Source organism: Theropithecus gelada, chromosome 19 (assembly GCF_003255815.1).
Source record: "Theropithecus gelada isolate Dixy chromosome 19, Tgel_1.0, whole genome shotgun sequence".
NCBI lineage: Eukaryota > Metazoa > Chordata > Mammalia > Primates > Cercopithecidae > Theropithecus > Theropithecus gelada.
Genome location: NC_037687.1, coordinates 43247197 through 43264266, shown reverse-complemented (window position 1 = coordinate 43264266; position 17070 = coordinate 43247197). Strand labels below are relative to the sequence as shown.

General features: G+C 43.7%; 1 protein-coding gene across 6 annotated transcripts in view; it reads right to left on the bottom strand.

Annotated features, from left to right (window-relative positions):
- LOC112612992 (zinc finger protein 461) overlaps window positions 1-17070 on the bottom strand; it is a 121332-nt gene that overhangs the window by 34871 nt on the left and 69391 nt on the right. The window contains exon 1 of one of the 6 annotated variants that reach the window (XM_025368040.1): window positions 1478-1632. The exons of 2 other annotated variants lie outside the window; for them this stretch is intronic. The gene's annotated coding sequence lies outside the window, so the exon portion shown is untranslated. Of the gene's footprint in view, window positions 1-1477; window positions 1633-17070 lie in introns of those variants that run through there. 3 more of the 6 variants (XM_025368042.1, XM_025368043.1, XM_025368041.1) reach the window with 3 other exon arrangements.

Here is a 17070-nt window from a genome sequence, read left to right as displayed (position 1 = left end):
CAGGAATTTCAAAAATAAGAGGCTGAAACAACACAGATGGAAGAGAAGAAATAAATAGAACAAAAATTTCCAGACCAAAACAAACTCTTGAGTCTTTAAAGTACAGTGCTGTAAGAATTAAAGAAGAATCGTACCTGCAAACATCCTGAGAAATATTCTTAAATTTGTCTTTGAATACAGACAAAAGGACATAAATATCTTTTAGTAAGAAGTTGCAGAGGTTGGGCGCAGTGGCTCACGCCTGTAATCCCAACACTTTGGGAGGCCGAGGCAGGCGGATCACGAGGTCAGGGGCCCAAGACCAGCCTGGCCAACATGGTGAAATCCCGTCTCTACTAAAATTACAAAAATGAGGTGGGTGTGGTGGCGGATGCCTGTAATCCCAGGTACTCGGGAGGATGAGGCAGGAGAACTGCTTGAAAACCCACAGCGGAGGTTGCAGTGAGCCCAGATCGCGCCACTACATTCCAGCCTGGGCGAAAGAGAGAAACTCCGTCTCAAAAAAAAAAAAAAAAAAAAAGAAGTTGCAGAACAATGTGTATGTATTGTGGCCTAGCCTAATCTTAGGGAAAAAAAAAAAAAAAATCAAACACATATGCACATAAGCATACTACATATGTGGTGTTTTTCTGAGGCTGTGATGATAAATGCGGGGTAGCAATGTGATTTTGGCTTGTGTTGTATGTGTAAATCTACAGCTAACTCCTCAAGTAGTCAGGAGGGGAGATGGCTGAATGACAGATCTCTGGAGCAGGGCGTCCTGAGCCTTAGATGTGTGCACAGGAGCGGGGTGAGGTGACTGTGCGTGTGTCTGTGTGTGAGAGACCAGAGTTGACTGAGAGGAGTGGAAGCTCTCTGACTGATCGTGTGAACCTGAGGATAAAGTAAATGCTTTATTTTTTTTTTTTGAGACGGAGTTTCACTCTTGTTGCCTAGGCTGGATTGCAATGGTGCGATCTCGGCTCACCGCAACCTCCGCCTCCCGGGTTCAAGCGATTCTCCTGCCTCAGCCTCCCGAGTAGCTGGGATTACAGGCATGCACCACCACACCTGGCTAATTTTGTGTTTTTAGTAGAGATGGGGTTTCTCCACGTTGGTCAGGCTGGTATCGAACTTCCGACCTCAGGTGATCCACCCGCTTCGGCCTCCTAAAGTGCTGGGATTACAGGCGTGAGTCACTGCGCCCGGCCTGTGCTTTTTCTTTCATGTAAATAAATGGGACTTAAACAAATAGCCATTCACAATAATGGTCACAGTCACTTACATTTACACAAATGATCGGGCACAGAATCACACTGTCAGTAAAGCACACCCACGCACCAGGTCGCTGTCCCAACAGTAACACACACTTAGCCCAAAGATAAACCCTACTTCCTCACGCATGCAAAACACACCCCCCAAGGGGTGATCCCGTACTCAGAGGCATAAAACTACAGACATTCCCCTTCCACAACACTGGTAAGCCAGGATTTCTCACCTTCAGCATCCTCAGGGAAGGCTTTAGTCCAAGTCCTGATTCGGATTCCAGGCGAGGCCGCTCTACCTTCTCCACCGGCCCGGGACACCCTTACCTGCCTGTACCCGGAGACCATTCCTCCGAGGCTCCTACCGGAAGTAGCTGTGGACAGCGGTGTCCTCTGGGAAATGCAGTCCGAGGGGAGAGCGCCTGGGATGGAAAGGGTGTGTTCCGCCGGGCTCCGGGATGCACTTGCGCAGTTTCACCCGAGGCTGGAGTGACGCCAACCTCTTAGGGTTCGTTTTCGGATACCAGACTTCGGGTTCCGCTGAGGACGGATTTCAGAATAGGGACAGTGGCTGCCCCGACCTCCTCAAGGCGGCCGCCGCGCGGTGTGGCTGAAGATAATTTTTGGCGGGCGCGGACTAATCCGGCTTCCCTTTGTGGAGTTGTGGTGAGAGACGTGTTTTGTTGCGAGACCGCACGTGCGCGTATCCGAAGGTGACTCTGGTGGAGAAGGTGGATATGAACCGACTTGTGAGGGTGTAGCGCATGAGATTCGTATGTGAAACGATTTTTTTAAAAATTTTTTTTGGCTGGGCGCGGTGGCTCACGCCGAGGCGGGCGGATCACCCGAGACCAGCTTGACTAATATGGAGAAACCCAGTCTCTACTAAAAATACAAAATTAGCCGGGCGTGATGGCGCCTGCCAGTAATCCCAGCTACTCGGGAGGCTGAGACAGGAGAATCGCTTGAACCCGAGAGGCGGAGGTTGCGGTGAGCCGAGATTGCGCCATTGCACTCCAGCCTGGGCAACAAGAGCAAAACTCCTTCTCAAACAAACAAAAACTGTACGTCACATATTTGTCTCAATTTATTTTATATATATTATTATTATTACTATTATTTTGAGATGGAGTCTTGCTCTGTCGCCCAGGCTGGAGTGCAGTGGCGCGATCTCGGCTCACTGCAAGCTCCGCCTCCCGGGTTTACGCCATTCTCCTGCCTCAGCCTCCCGAGTAGCTGGGACTACAGGCGACCGCCACTGCGCCCGGCTAATTTTTTGTATTTTTAGTAGAGACGGGGTTTCACCGTGTTAGCCAGGATGGTCTCGATCTCCTGACNCTTGCTGAGAGACCAGTAACTCCGTCACCAAGTGTAATATGAGGAAATGGTGCTTGAGAACAAGTGATTCTGCTTGTGTCTGATTCTTGTTCATGTATGTGGGATGGTTTGCTCTTGAAACTGTCACTGAAAGGAGAGTGAAATATATGATGTACAGCTGGCCCTCCCTATCCATGGGTCTTGCATTGGGGGATTCAACAAACCTTCAGTTGAAAATATCTGGGAAAAAGTTGATGTTTGCATCTGTACTGAACTTGTACAGACTTTTTTTTTTCTTGTCATCATGCCCTAAACAATAGAATATAACAACTATTTACATAGTATTTACATGGTTATTAGGTATTATAAGTAATGTAGAGAGGGTTTAAAGAATACGGGAGGATTTCCATAGATTGTATGCAAATACTATGCCATTTTATATAAGGGACTTGAGCATCTGTGGATTTTGGTAGGGAGGAGTCCTGGAGGGATGACTGTATGTGAAAGTGGTTTGTAAATATGCTCAAGTCTCTGGATGAATTGTATGACAGTGAAGGAGTACGTGATTAGGCTGTTGTGGCTTTGGGGTTTATGTGTATATTTTAAAGGATTATGATTGAGCTGGAGATCATGTGAGATTTGATGTGTTTGAATGTGACTTCTGAGTTAAAATCTGAATGAAAGATTGCGAGGTTATATAAATGTAGTAACTACATAAGAGAATGCAGGTATCTGGGACCCATGGATACATTACAATGGGGAAAATAAATAATCAGACCTTTCAGTGATTACTTTTCAGGGTAGTTTGGTGGCAGAACTTTGTGTAAGGAAGGCAAATCCATATCCATAGTGTCTATTTCAGTGAGAAAAAAGCAGTCCAATGTAACCAACCTGCCACCAGAGAATGGTGCCATATTGGGGACTCAGTGTTGGTCTCTGCACAGTCACTCTAATAAAAGCCATAGGTCCCTTTTGGAAGACTGGGAGAAAGATTAACAGTATAAATTTCTGGAAGTATACTGGTGTTCTTCCTCAAGGGGACCTGGCCTCCCCTTCATTCAAGGGCTTCTAGGTGTCTTCACTGACTCAAGTCTGGGTATTCATTGAGGGACCTGACTTTCTGTCTTTATGAATCAAGTTACGCTTTTGTTCACTTGACCTAGAAGTCTTCCACTTACACAAACCAATTAATGCTTTAGTAGATTTCCCATCTATTTAACTTCCACCAAAGAATATCAGCCATCTTCCCAGATAGTTACCCTGTAACAGATATTTTCTTTGACATGTTCTTTCATGGCCATTTTGCATTCTTTATCACAATAAATCATTGTTTCATATTTATTAACTTGTTTTAAATTAGACACTGGCTCTGAACTGACCTTAATTCCAGGAGACCCAAAACATCACTGTCATCTACCAGTCAGAGTAGGGGCTTATGGCAGTTAGGTAATGAATGGAGTTTTAGCTCAGGTATATCTCACAATGGGCACAGCAAGTCCCAGAAGCATTCTGTGGTTGTATCCCCAATACCACACACATAATTGGACTAGATCTACTTAGTAACTGGCAGAATCCCCACACTGATTAACTGAGGGCTGTTATGGTGGGAGAGGCCAGGTGGAAGCTACTAAAACTGTCTCCACCTAGAAAAATAGTAAATCAGAAGCAATACCACATTCCTGGAGGGATTGCAGAGATTAGTACCACCACTAAGAAAAATATGCAGGGGCGGGGATTTCCACCCCATCCCCATTCAGCTTGCCCAGTTGGCCCTGCAGAAGACAAATCGGTCTTGAAGAATGCCACTGGATTATCATAAGCTTGACCAGGTGGTATCTCCTGTTGTAGGTGCTGTACCAAATGTGGTTTTGTTGCTTAAGGATATTAACACATCCTCTGCTACCTGATGTGTAGCTACTGAGCTGGCAAATGCTTTTTTCTCCATCCTTGTTATTTAAAACCACCATAAATAGCTCGCTTTCCATTGGTAAGGCCAGTAACAACACTTTCACGGTGCTGCCTCAAGGGTATATCAATTCTCCAGACATATATTGTAAGTTAGTTCACAGGGATCTTGATTGCCTTTTCCTTCCGCGAGATACTGCACTGGGCTGGGCACAGTGGCTCAGGCCTGTAATCCCCGCACTTTGGGAGGCTGAGGCGGGTGGATCATCTGAGGTCAGCAGTTCCAGACCAGCCTGGCCAACATGGCAAAACCCCGTCTCTACTAAAAATACAAAAATTAGCTGAACATGGTGGCACACACCTGTAATCCCAGCTCCTTGGAAGGCTGAGGCAGGAGAATTGCTTGAACCCAGGAGGCAGAGGTTGCAGTGAGCTGAGATCGTACCACTGTACTCCAGCCTGGGCCACAGAGCAAGACTCTGTCTCAAAACAAACAGACAAACAAAAAATACTGCACTGATCCATTACATTGATAACATTACACTGATTCGACCTAGTGAACAAGAAGTAGCAAGTACTATAGATTTATTGGTAAGACATTGCATGTCAGAGGATGGAAATAAATCCAGTAAGAAATCAGGGGCCTTCTACTTCACTGAAATTCCCAGGGGTCAGGTGGTGTGGAGCATGGTGAGATCTCCCTTCTAAGATGAAGGATAAATTGTTGCATCTGGCTCCTCCTACAGTGAAAAAGGAGGCGCAATGCATACGGGGTCTCTTCGGATTTTGGAGACAACACATTCTTCACTTGGATGTGTTATTCTGCTGGCCATTTACCAAGTGATCCAAAAAGCTGTTAGTTCACAGTGGGGCCCAGAACAAGGGAAAACTCCCCAACAGGTCCAGGCTGCTGTGCAAGCTGATGTGTGCCACTTGGGCCACGTGATCCAACAGATATAATGGTGCCTCAAGTGTCAGTAGCAGAGAGGGATGCTGTTTGGAGCCTTTGGCAGGGCCCAACAGAAGAATCACAGGATAGGCCCTGAGGATTTTGGAGCAAAGCTCCATCTTCCTTTTTAGAAAACACCTCTCCAGAGGCAGCTTTTGGCCTGCTACTGGACCTTAGTAGAGACTGACCATTTAATCATGGGCCACCAAGTTACCATGCAACCTGCACTACCCATCATGAAATGGGTGTTATCTGACCCACGAAGTCATTAAATTGGGTGTGCACAGCAGTACTCTATCATAAAATGCAAGTGGTATAAATGTGACCAGGCCTAAGCAGGCCCTGAAGGCACACATGTGAAGAAGTGGCCCAAAAGCCCATCATTCCCCTCCTGCTGCAATACCTTTCTCTCCCAGCCTGCACTCGTGGCCTCATGGGGAGTTCCCTATGATCAGTTTATAGAGGCAGAGAAGACTCAGGCCTGGTCTACGGATGGTTCTGCATGATAGACAGACACCACCTGGACAGCACTACAGTTCTGTTCTGGGACATCCTCAAAGAAGAGTGGTAAAGGGAAATCCTCCCAGTGATTGGAACTCGGAGCACTGTACCTGGTTGTTCATTTTCCCTAGAAGGAGAAATAGCCAGATGTGACATTATATACCAACTTATGCACTGTAGCCAATGGTCTGGCTGGATGGTCAGGGACTTGGAAACATTATTTAAAAACTGGTGACAAGGAATTCTGGGTAAGACATATGGACCTTGCTGAACAGGTAAGAAATATAAAGATATTTGTGCCCTATATGAATACTTACCAAAGGGTAACTTTAGCAGAGGAGGATGTTTAATAGTCGGGTGCATAGGATGATCCATTCTGTGGATATCAGTCAGCCTCAGCTACCCTTATCATCACCCAATTGGCTTGTGAACAAAGTGGTCATGATGGCAGTGATGGAAGTTATGCATGGGCTCAGCAACGTGGACTTCTGCTTACCAAAGCCAAACTGGCTACAGCTACTGCTGAGTGCCCAGTGCCAGCAGCCAAGACCAACACTGGTTCCCCAATATGGCACCATTCCCTGGTGGCAGGCTGATACATTGGATTGCTTTCATCATGGAAGGGACAGTATTTTTTTTCCTACTGGAATACACACTTTAGATACGAATTTGTCTTCCTTACCCAAAATGCTTCTGCCAAAACTACCATCCAGACCCTTAACGAATGAAGGTTTGGGTCACCCCACCAGTTAAAGAACCACAATCAGCTGAGGAGCTTGCTTGCTGAGGGGAAAAGGAATACATAATGGGTAAGGGAAGAAGGGAGGCATGAATACCAGCTATAACCACGTGAGCAGCTACAGAAACAAAAACTGTAATTGTCATGAATGTATCTTTATTTTGTAATGAATATGTACAACAAAGCTTTGTTTTCCTCCCTTTCATATCTCTTTATCATGTACAGTAACATATACTGACTTTATATTAGAATATTTAAATATTGTTAACTTTATATCAGTTTTTTTTTTTTTTTTTGAGACGGAGTCTCGCTCTGCCGCCCAGGCTGGGGTGCAGTGGCCGGATCTCAGCTCACTGCAAGCTCTGCCTCCCGGGTTTACGTCATTCTCCTGCCTCAGCCTCCCAAGTAGCTGGGACTACAGGCGCCTGCCACCTCGCCCGGCTAGTTTTTTGTAATTTTTAGTAGAGACGGGGTTTCACCGTGTTAGCCGGGATGGTCTCGATCTCCTGACCTCATGATCTGCCCGTCTCGGCCTCCCAAAGTGCTGGGATTATAGGCTTGAGCCACCGCGCCCGGCCTATATCAGTTTTTAAGTTATGGGATATGAGGGAGAAGTATTAACATCATCCAGACTTTGCATCCTCTTCTGGGGAAGGGTTAGTTATTTTTGGTTGTATGCAGCATAGTTGTCCCATGTTAAGCAAAAGTATAACCTTGTTACTGTCTTTATTCAGATATGAAGTATGGTTTTGGGAGATGCTTATGGGTACCAAGTTGACAAGGGTGGACTTATGATGGTTAATTTTATGTGTCAACTTGAGTGGGCCATGATGCCCAGATATTTGGTCAAACATTATTCTGGATGTTTCTGTGAAAGTTTTTTTGGATGAGATTAACACTTAAATCAGTGGACTCTGAATAAAGCAGATTATGCTCCACACAGTGGGTAAGCCTCATTCAATCAGCTAAAGTTCTTAATAGAACAAAAGCTAATGTCCCCTGAGCAAGAAGGAATTGTGTTAGCAGACTGCCTTTAGACTTCGAACACAACTCTTGTCTGGATCTTCAGCCTGCAGGCCTGCCTTGCAGATTTTGGACATACCAAGGCTCCACAATTGCATGAGCCAATTCCTTAAGATAAATATTTCTGTGTACGTGCATACACACACACACACACACACACACACACACACACACACACACCTGTTTGTTCTGTTTCTCTAGAGAACCCTAATATATTGTCCTAAGTATTTTACATGTTTAGTATCATTTAACTCCCCTCAGAACCCTGAGGGAGTTATTGATACCATTCCCAGTAAACTGGTGATGCAGGTGAGGCACCAGGAGCTTAAATAACTTGTAAAATGTCACAGAGTTCCTAAGAGATGGAACTGGAATTTGAATTTCAAAGCCTTCAGTCTTTAACTATTAGATTACCATTTTCTAACTTGACACCTTCTATTCCGTATCCCATCTGCTTCACAAAGCCATTCCTGATGAGTGTCTTTATTGCCAACTAATTTGGAATGAAAATTATTAGGATTATGGATTCTATTATATGATATTTAACACACTGTTTATTCTCAAACATTTTTATTTACTAATTATTATCAGGAATTCTTTGATGAGCATTCTTGTAATACTATTTTGTTCATTTTTATAATTACTTCCTAAGAGACAAAGTGTCCTGGAAGTGGGATTTCTGAGTAAGACATTGGGCATGCTTGGCAACATGTAAGACTTTGTGCTTCAATACTTGGAAGAAGCACAAATTATTAAGATATAATTACTGCCTTTGCATTGCTTATAATTCAACAGGGGCAATAAAAGTAAGTGAAAGGTAGAGCATGACAAAGACTTCTAGAGAAGTACAGATGATAACCCTGGGAGTTCCCAAGAATTCACAGGAGCTGTGTGTGTGAATGAATGCCCTCTCGTCATGTATATGTCTTACAGATTAGAGTCTCTTGATGTTGGGTCTAAAGGGTACTAATGGAGCAAGGCTGTCCTCTTACCCATAGCAGGACATTATGGCTAGTATTTCAGAAGTGAAATAAATCCTTCTGTCAAGAAGGCATAGAAAACAAAGCAGCAAGTCCAAAATAAGGTTTAAGCCTCTTAGCTCTTCTTCCCTGGGCAGAGTACCCACAGTCATAGTTGGGTCAAAATTAATATTTTTTTTTGAACGTAAGAGAAATCATTCATCACATAGTATTTAGAATGTGCTAAGCTGTACATGTAAAGACTTCTTAAAGCTTTTTTTTTTTTTTTTTTTTTTTTGAGACAGAGTATCACTCTTGCCCAGGCTGGAGTGCAGCGGCATGATCTCTGCTCACTGCAACTTCTGCCTCCTGGGCTCAAGCGATTCTCATGCCTCAGCCACCCAAATAACTGGGATTACAGGCGTGCACCAACATGCCTGGCTAATTTTTGTATTTTTAGTAGAGACGGGGTTTCACCATGTTGGCCAGGCTAGTCTCAAACTCCTGACCTCAAGTGATCAGCTTACCTTGGCCTCCCAAAGTGGAGGGATTACAGGCATGAGCCACTGCAACCGGCCTTAAAGTTTTTTTAATCTACTTTTTGAAAATCTTCCATGTAATAAAATGCCTTAAACATATATTCTAAAATCAGCAGATGTTTCTTGCAAAGAAAATAAGAAGTATATGTAACAAGTATACTTAAGTTTAAATTTCTAGAAGTATACTTAAAACAAAAAATCAGTATCACAGCCTATTTAATGTTAAATATTAAAGGTATACCTTGGCCGGGTGTGGTGGCTCACACGTGTAATACCAGTACTTTGGGAGGCCGAAGCAGGATTGCTTGAGCCCAAAGAGTTGGAGACCACTCTGGGAAACAGAATATGACCCCATCTCTACAAAAAAATTAAAAATTGGCCAGGCACGGTGGCTCATGCTTGTAATCCCAGCACTTTGGGAGGCTGAGGCGGATGGATCACGAGGTCAGGAGTTTGAAACCAGCTTGACCAACATTGTGAAACCCCGTCTCCACTAAAAATACAAAAATTAGCCAGTCATGGTGGCGTGTGCCTGTAATCCCAGCTACTCAGGAGGCTGAGGCAGGAGAATTGCTTGAACCCGGGAGGTGGAGGTTGCAGTGAGCCGAGATTGTGCCACTTCACTCCAGCCTGGGTGACAGAGAGACTCCATCTCAAAAAAATAATAAAAAATAATAAAAATTTTAAAAATAATAAAAAATTAGCCAGGTGTGGTGGCGTGTGCCTGTGGTCCCAGATACACAGGAGGCTGAGGCAGGAAGATCAGTTGAGCCCAGCAGGTCAAGGCTGCAGTGAGCCATGTTCATGTTGCTGCACTCTAGCCTGGGTGACACAGCAAGACTGTCTCGAATAAAAAAACTCAGTATACCTCTAGATATTTTTCTTTCTATTGCTAATGTCTGACATTCTGTCTGTATGTATATGTACATATATCTGTATGTACATATGTACACTTTGATAAATGGTATAGCTGTACATATTATATAGTTACCTGCTTTAGCCACTGTTAGCATGTTTTGGATTTGTCTATATTTTTCTATTATTCTACAACTTTTTTTTTTTTTTTTTTGAGACGGAGTCTCACTCAGTTGCCCAGGCAGGAGTGCACTGGCACCATCTCCGCTCACTGCAACCTCTACCTCCTGGGTCAAGCGATTCTTCTGCCTCAGTCTGCCGAGTAGCTGGGATTACAGGTTCCTGCCACCACACCTGGCAAATTTTTGTATTTTTAGTTGAGACGGGGTTTTATCATGTTGGCCAGGCTGGTCTCGAACTCCTGACCTCAAGTGATCTGCCCGCTTCAACCTCCCAAACCGCTGGGATTATAGGTATGAGCCACTGTGCCCAGCCAACCTTTTTTTTTTTTTTTAACTGATCACTTAACAGTTCGTTGTGAGGAAGTTCTGGAATATTTAAACAGGTATATTCCTGCTAGACTCAAAGCCGAACCAAGCCAGAGAAATTTCTTCTATATGCTACCCAGCTACTATGTATACCCCAACCTCCCATTTCTCTCAGGGTCATGTGAGACTTACTTTCAGTGGCAAAAAGCGGAATTACTTTTGCACCAACCTAATAGATTTGGAGTGTTTTTTGTCATTTGCAAGACTGTCACTTCCAGGGATAACCATAAAGTTCTCCAGGTGCAGAGTGAGTGGCTGAACCCTGCTTAGAGGGATGTAACTGCAAGAATGTGATGTCAGAGCCTAATCTTGCTAGTTAAGAATAATTTCCTGGCTGGGCACGGTGGCTCATGCTTGTAATCCCAGCACTTTGGAAGGGCAAAATCAGGGGATTGCTTGAGCCCAGGAGCTCGATACCAGCCTGGGCAACATGGTGAAACCTCATCTCTTATTTATAAAAATAAAAAATAGGGCTGGGTATGGTGGCTCATGCCTGTAATCCCAGCACTTTGGGAGGCCGAAGTGGGCAGATCACCTGAGGTCGGAAGTTCGAGACTAGCCTGACCAACATAGAAAAAACCCGTCTCTACTAAAAACTCAAAATTAGCCAGGTGTAGTGGTACATGCCTGTAATCCCAGCTACTTGGGAGGCTGAGGCAGAAGAATCACATGAACCCAGGAGGCAGAGGTTGTGGTGAGCCGAGACCATGCCATTGCACTCCGGCCTGGGCAACAAGAGCAAAACTCCATCTCAAAAAAAAAAAAAAAAAAAAAAAAAGACTGAGTGGGGTGGCTCACATCTGTAATCCCAGTACTTTGGGAGGCCAAGGTGGGCGGATCCAGATCACGAGGTCAGGGGTTCGAGACCATCCTGGCCAACATAGTGAAACCCTGTCTCTACTAAAAATACAAAAAATTAGCCAGGTGTTGTGGCGGGCACCTGTAATCCCAGCTACTTGGGAGGCTGGGAGGAGAATCGCTTGAACTTGGGAGGCAGAGATTGCAGTGAGCTGAGATTGTGCCACTGCATTCCAGCCTGGGCGACAGTGCGAGACTCTGTATCAAAAAAAAAAAAAAAAAAAAAAGGCCTGGTGTGTTGGTTTACGCCATTAATCCCAGCACTTTGGGAGGCCAAAGCAGGTGGATCACCTGAGGTGAGGAGTTCGAGACCAGCCTGACCAACATGTCTAAACCCCATCTCTACTAAAACTACAAAAGTTAGCCAGGCATGGTGGTGCGCACCTGTAATCCCAGCTACTCGGGAGGCTGAGGCAGAAGAATAGCTTGAACCCAGGGGGTGGAGTTTGCAGTGAGCAGAGATTGCACCACTGCTCTGCAGCCTGGGTGACAGAGTGAGACTCCATCTCAAAAAATAAATAAAATAAATACAATTTAAAAAATAAAAAATTAAAACTACATAAAAATTTTTATGCAATATTTTCCTTTATTATTTATAATCTGCTTGCTGGGAGTATTTTCCTTCATTGTGAGTCTCTTGAGAGCTTTTGAAGAACTGATCTGTCATTTTTATAGCTGGAAACACTCGACTGTGTTTTTAGTATTGAGGTTTCATTTTCTTTTTTTTTTATTCATTTTTTTTTTTTTTTGAGACGGAGTCTTGCTCTGTCGCCCAGGCTGGAGTGCAGTGGCCGGATCTCAGCTCACTGCAAGCTCCGCCTCCCGGGTTCACGCCATTCTCCTGCCTCAGCCTCCCGAGTAGCTGGGACTACAGGCACCCGCCACCTCGCCCGGCTAGTTTTTTTTTTTTGTATTTTTTAGTAGAGACGGGGTTTCACCGTGTTAGCCAGGATGGTCTCGATCTCCTGACCTCGTGATCCGCCCGTCTCGGCCTCCCAAAGTGCTGGGATTACAGGCTTGAGCCACCGCGCCCGGCCTGAGGTTTCATTTTCTTGACACCTAAGGTGACTTTATCTTCCTCTGTCTTATTTCTCTCCCTGAATTGACATCACCACAACAGGCCTAAGTCCAATTTCTTTTCCTATATACAGGACCTTTTATTTCTAAGCCAGATGTGATTTCCCCATTGAAGAAAGGGAGATAGCCATGAATGTGTAGAGAGTAATGTGTTAAGGTGGCTCAAAGAAGAGGGAAGCCATTGCAGGTAAATGCTCAGCTGAAATGAGAGTGAAAACTTCCAGGTATTGTTTGAGAAACTTTTCCCTCAGTGGCCAGTGGAGAGAACTGAGGTCCTTTCAGTCTGAGTTCCCAAAGACACTTCACCATCATCCCCCTGTGTCACTGTGCCCATAGCTCCTTCTATAATTCTTCCAGTTTTAAGGAGGGAAGGATTAGCCTTATAGAGTTTCTGATTATAAAAGAAATACATACTAAGCATTAAAATTCAGAAAACAGAATCCTATTCTGCACAGCAAAGGAAACAATAGGATGAAGAGACAACCTAAAGATTGGGAGAAAATCCTTGCAAGTCATATATTGGATAAGGGGCTAATATCCAAAATGTAAAAGGAACTCAGACTTCTTAACAAGAATACAAATAACCCTATTGAAAATGGGAAAAGGACTTGTATACATTTCTCATAAGAAGACATACAAATGGCCAACACATATATGAAAAATGCTAAACATCTGTAATCATCAGAGAAATGCAAATTAAAACCACAATGGGGCCGGGCGCGGTGGCTCACGACTGTAATCCCAGCACTTTGGGAGGCCGAGCCGGGCAGATCACGAAGTCAGGAGATCGAGACCATCCTGGCTAACACGGTGAAACCCCACCTCTAATAAAAATACAAAAAATTTGCCAGGCATGGTGATACGCACCTGTAGTCCCGGCTACTTGGGAGGCTGAGGCAGGAAAATCGCTTGAACCCAGGAGGTGGAGGTTGCAGTGAGCCGAGATCGCGCCACTGCACTCCAGCCAGGGCAACAGAGTGAGACTGCATTCCCCACAAAAAAACCACGAGATATTACCATGCACCTGTTAGACACCTGCTGTTATAAACAAAGATGAAAGATTAGTGTTGGTGAGGATGTAGAAAAAAGGAACACTTGCACACTGTTGAGAGCACTGTAAATTACTACAGCCATTTTGAAAAAGTGTAGAGCTTCCTCAAAAAACAAAAAATAGAATTACCATATGATCCAGCAATCCCACAAGGAATTGACATCAGTATGTCAAAGATGTCTGCACTCCCATGTTCACTGTAGAATTATTCACAATAACTAAGATAAGGAAACAAGCTAAGTGCCCATCAATGTATGAATGGATTTATTTTTTTATTTTTATCTTTTTGAGATGCCCGAGTCTCGCTCTGTCGCCCAGGCTGGAGTGCAGTGGCACGATCTCGGCTTACTGCAAGCTCCGACTCCCAGGTGCACGCCATTCTCCTGCCTCAGCCTCCCGAGTAGCTGGGACTGCAGGCACCCGCCACCAGGCCCGGCTAATTTTTTTTTGTATTTTTAGTAGAAACGGGGTTTCACTGTGTTAGCCAGGATGGTTGCGATCTCCTGACCTCGTGATCCGCCTGCCTTGGCCTCCCAAAGTGCTGGGATTACAGGCGTGAGCCGCCATGCCCGGCTGAATGGATTTTTTAAATGGAGGATATATATACAGTAGAATACTATTCAGCCTTAAACATGAAATTCTGTCGTTTGCAACAACATAGGTAAACCTAGAAGATACTATGTTAAGTGAAATAAGCCAGGCACAGAGAGACAAATACTATATGATCTCACACGTGGAATCTAAAAAGTTGAACTCTTACAAGTAGAGACTAGGAGGATCGTTACCAAAGGCTGGGGGGTGGGGATGTGGTGGATGGGGAAAGGGGAAATGCTGGTTAACAGATACAAAGTTTCATTTAGATAGGAAGAATACATTCTGCTGTTCTTTTGCCCAACACAGTGACTACAGTTACTGTATTGTATATTTCAAAATAGCTAAAAGATAGGATTTTATATGTTCTCACCACAAAGAAATGGTAAATATTTGAGGTGATGGATATGCTAACCAGCCTGATTTGATCATTCCATCATGTGTTCATGCATAGAAATATCACATTGTACCATATAAATATATATATACAATTATTGTACAAATATATACATCAATATACAATTGTATATACAATATGTACAATTACTGTACAAATATATACAATTGTCAATTAAAAATTTTAATAAAGAAATCTAAAATAACAGTTGCCCCCTATGAGCATCTCATGATAAATCCCTTTACTGTCCTTCTCTACATACACCGAGTTTTAAAAACAGAATCAGCTAGAACATTGTTGCTGTTCTGAAACCTATCTTTCTCATTTAACACAAGTGAACATTTTTCTTTGTCAACAAATGGTAAACATCATCTATTCTAATGGCTGTATTTTTTAATAGGTGGAGTTGTATCTTCAGGGCAGATTCCTAAAAGTGGAATGGCTGGGTCACAAGGGAAACATGTAGGTAGTTTTTGTACATGTTGTCAAATTTCCCACCATAAGGGTTGTGCCAGTTTGTTTTCCCACCAGCAGTATATGAGACTGCCCGATTCCCCGTACATTCATTCCTGTGGCTGCTCTAACAAGTCACCGCAAACTTGGTGGCTTTAAACAATAGTTTACTCTGTCACATTCTGGAGGCCAAAACTCCAAAAATCTAGACATCAGCAGGGCTGGACCACTCCTAGAGATTCTAGGGGAGAATCCTCACTTTGCCTCTTTCTCTGGTGGCTGTAGCCATTCCTTGACCTGTGGCCCCATCCACCTCCAGGGTCACATTGCTGCCTCCTCTTCTTCTGTCTGCCAATCTCCTTGTGTCTCTTTTAAGGATGCTTGTCACTGGATTTAGGACCCACGGAGACAATCCAGGATGAACTACTCATCTCAAAATTCTTAATTTAATTTCATCTGCAAAGACCCCCTTTCCAAATTAAGTAACATTCACAGTTTCCAGAGATTAGGACATGGACATATCTTTTTGCAGGGTCATCAGTCAGCCGACTATGTCCTGTCTCACCAACAGAATATGTTGTTATACTTTTTAATTTTTGTCATCCTGATAGGTTAAAAATGGTCTCAGTATTCCACCCTCCCCCCACCAAGAGACAGGGTCTCACTTTGTTGTCCAGGCTAGAGTGCAGTGGTGCAATCATAGCTCACTGTAACCTCAACCTCCTGACCTCAAGCAAACCTCCCACCTCAGGCTCCCAAAGCACTGGGATTACAGGTGTACGCCACCTCACCTGGCCTTTCTCTATATTATTTTAATTTGCATTTCTCTTTTTACACATTTAAGGGCCCCTTTTACATATTTTTTGTGAATTGTTAATTTCTCTTACCCATCTTTTCTGTCAGGTTTTTGGGTCTTTCCCTTGACATTAAGAGCAGTTTTGTTTTGTTGAGACAAGGTCTCACGCCGATGCTCAGGCTGGAGTGCAGTGGTGCAATCATGGCTCACTACAGCCTTGACTTCCAGGGCTCAAGTGATTCTCCCACCTCAGTCTCCCAAGTATCTGGGACTACAGACACACAACTACACCCAGTTAATTTTTTGTATTTTTTTGTAGAGATGGGGTTTCACCATGTTGCCCAGGCTGGTCTTGAACTCCTGGGCTCAAGTGATTGGCCCACCTTGTCCTCCCAAAGTGCTGAGATTACAAGGTGTGAGCCACGGCACCTGGCCAAGTTTTTTTTTTGTTTTTTGTTTTTTCAATATAGGGAATTGTTATAGACTAATTTGTTCCCCCTCCAGTTCATATGTTTAATATTATTAACTATAGTCATCGTGTTGTGCAATAGAACACCAGAACTTACTCCTCTCGTATAACTGAAACTTTGTACATACTGATCAACCTAACTCTTAATTTCTAGTAATTTATGTAGTAAATTAAAGACTTAAGACATACAACCAGATATATGTAGAGAGAGTGAACAAGGGGGAATTAACAAAATAATTACACGATAAAGGGTGGGTGCTATGGCTCACACCTGTCGTCCCAGCACTTTTAGAGGCTGAGATGGGGATCACTTGAGGCCAGGAATTCAAGAACAGCCCAGGGAACATAGTGAGACCCCATCTCTATAAATTTTTTAAATTATCTGGGTGTGGTGGTGGTATGCACCTGTAGTCCTAGCTACTTGGGGAGCTGAGGCTGAGGTGGGAGGATTACTTGAGTCTAGGAGTTTGAGGTGGCAGTGAGCTATGATAGTGTCACTGCACTCTAGCCTGGAGTACAGAATGAAACACTGTCTCGAAAATAAAAAAGAAAGGTTAAATTACAAACTACTACTATGTACAGCAACATGAATATAATGTTATATCTATATGTATCTATGTATAGAAATAATGTTGAGCAAAGGAGGTCAGACACAACAGTACATACTATGTGATTCTATCTATATAAAGTTCAAAACCAAACCATACTATTCTATTATAGAGGTCAAAATAATGGTTAACTTTGAGGTGTAATGATTGGAAAGAGATATAAGGGAGACTTCTGGGATGTTGGAAAGTTG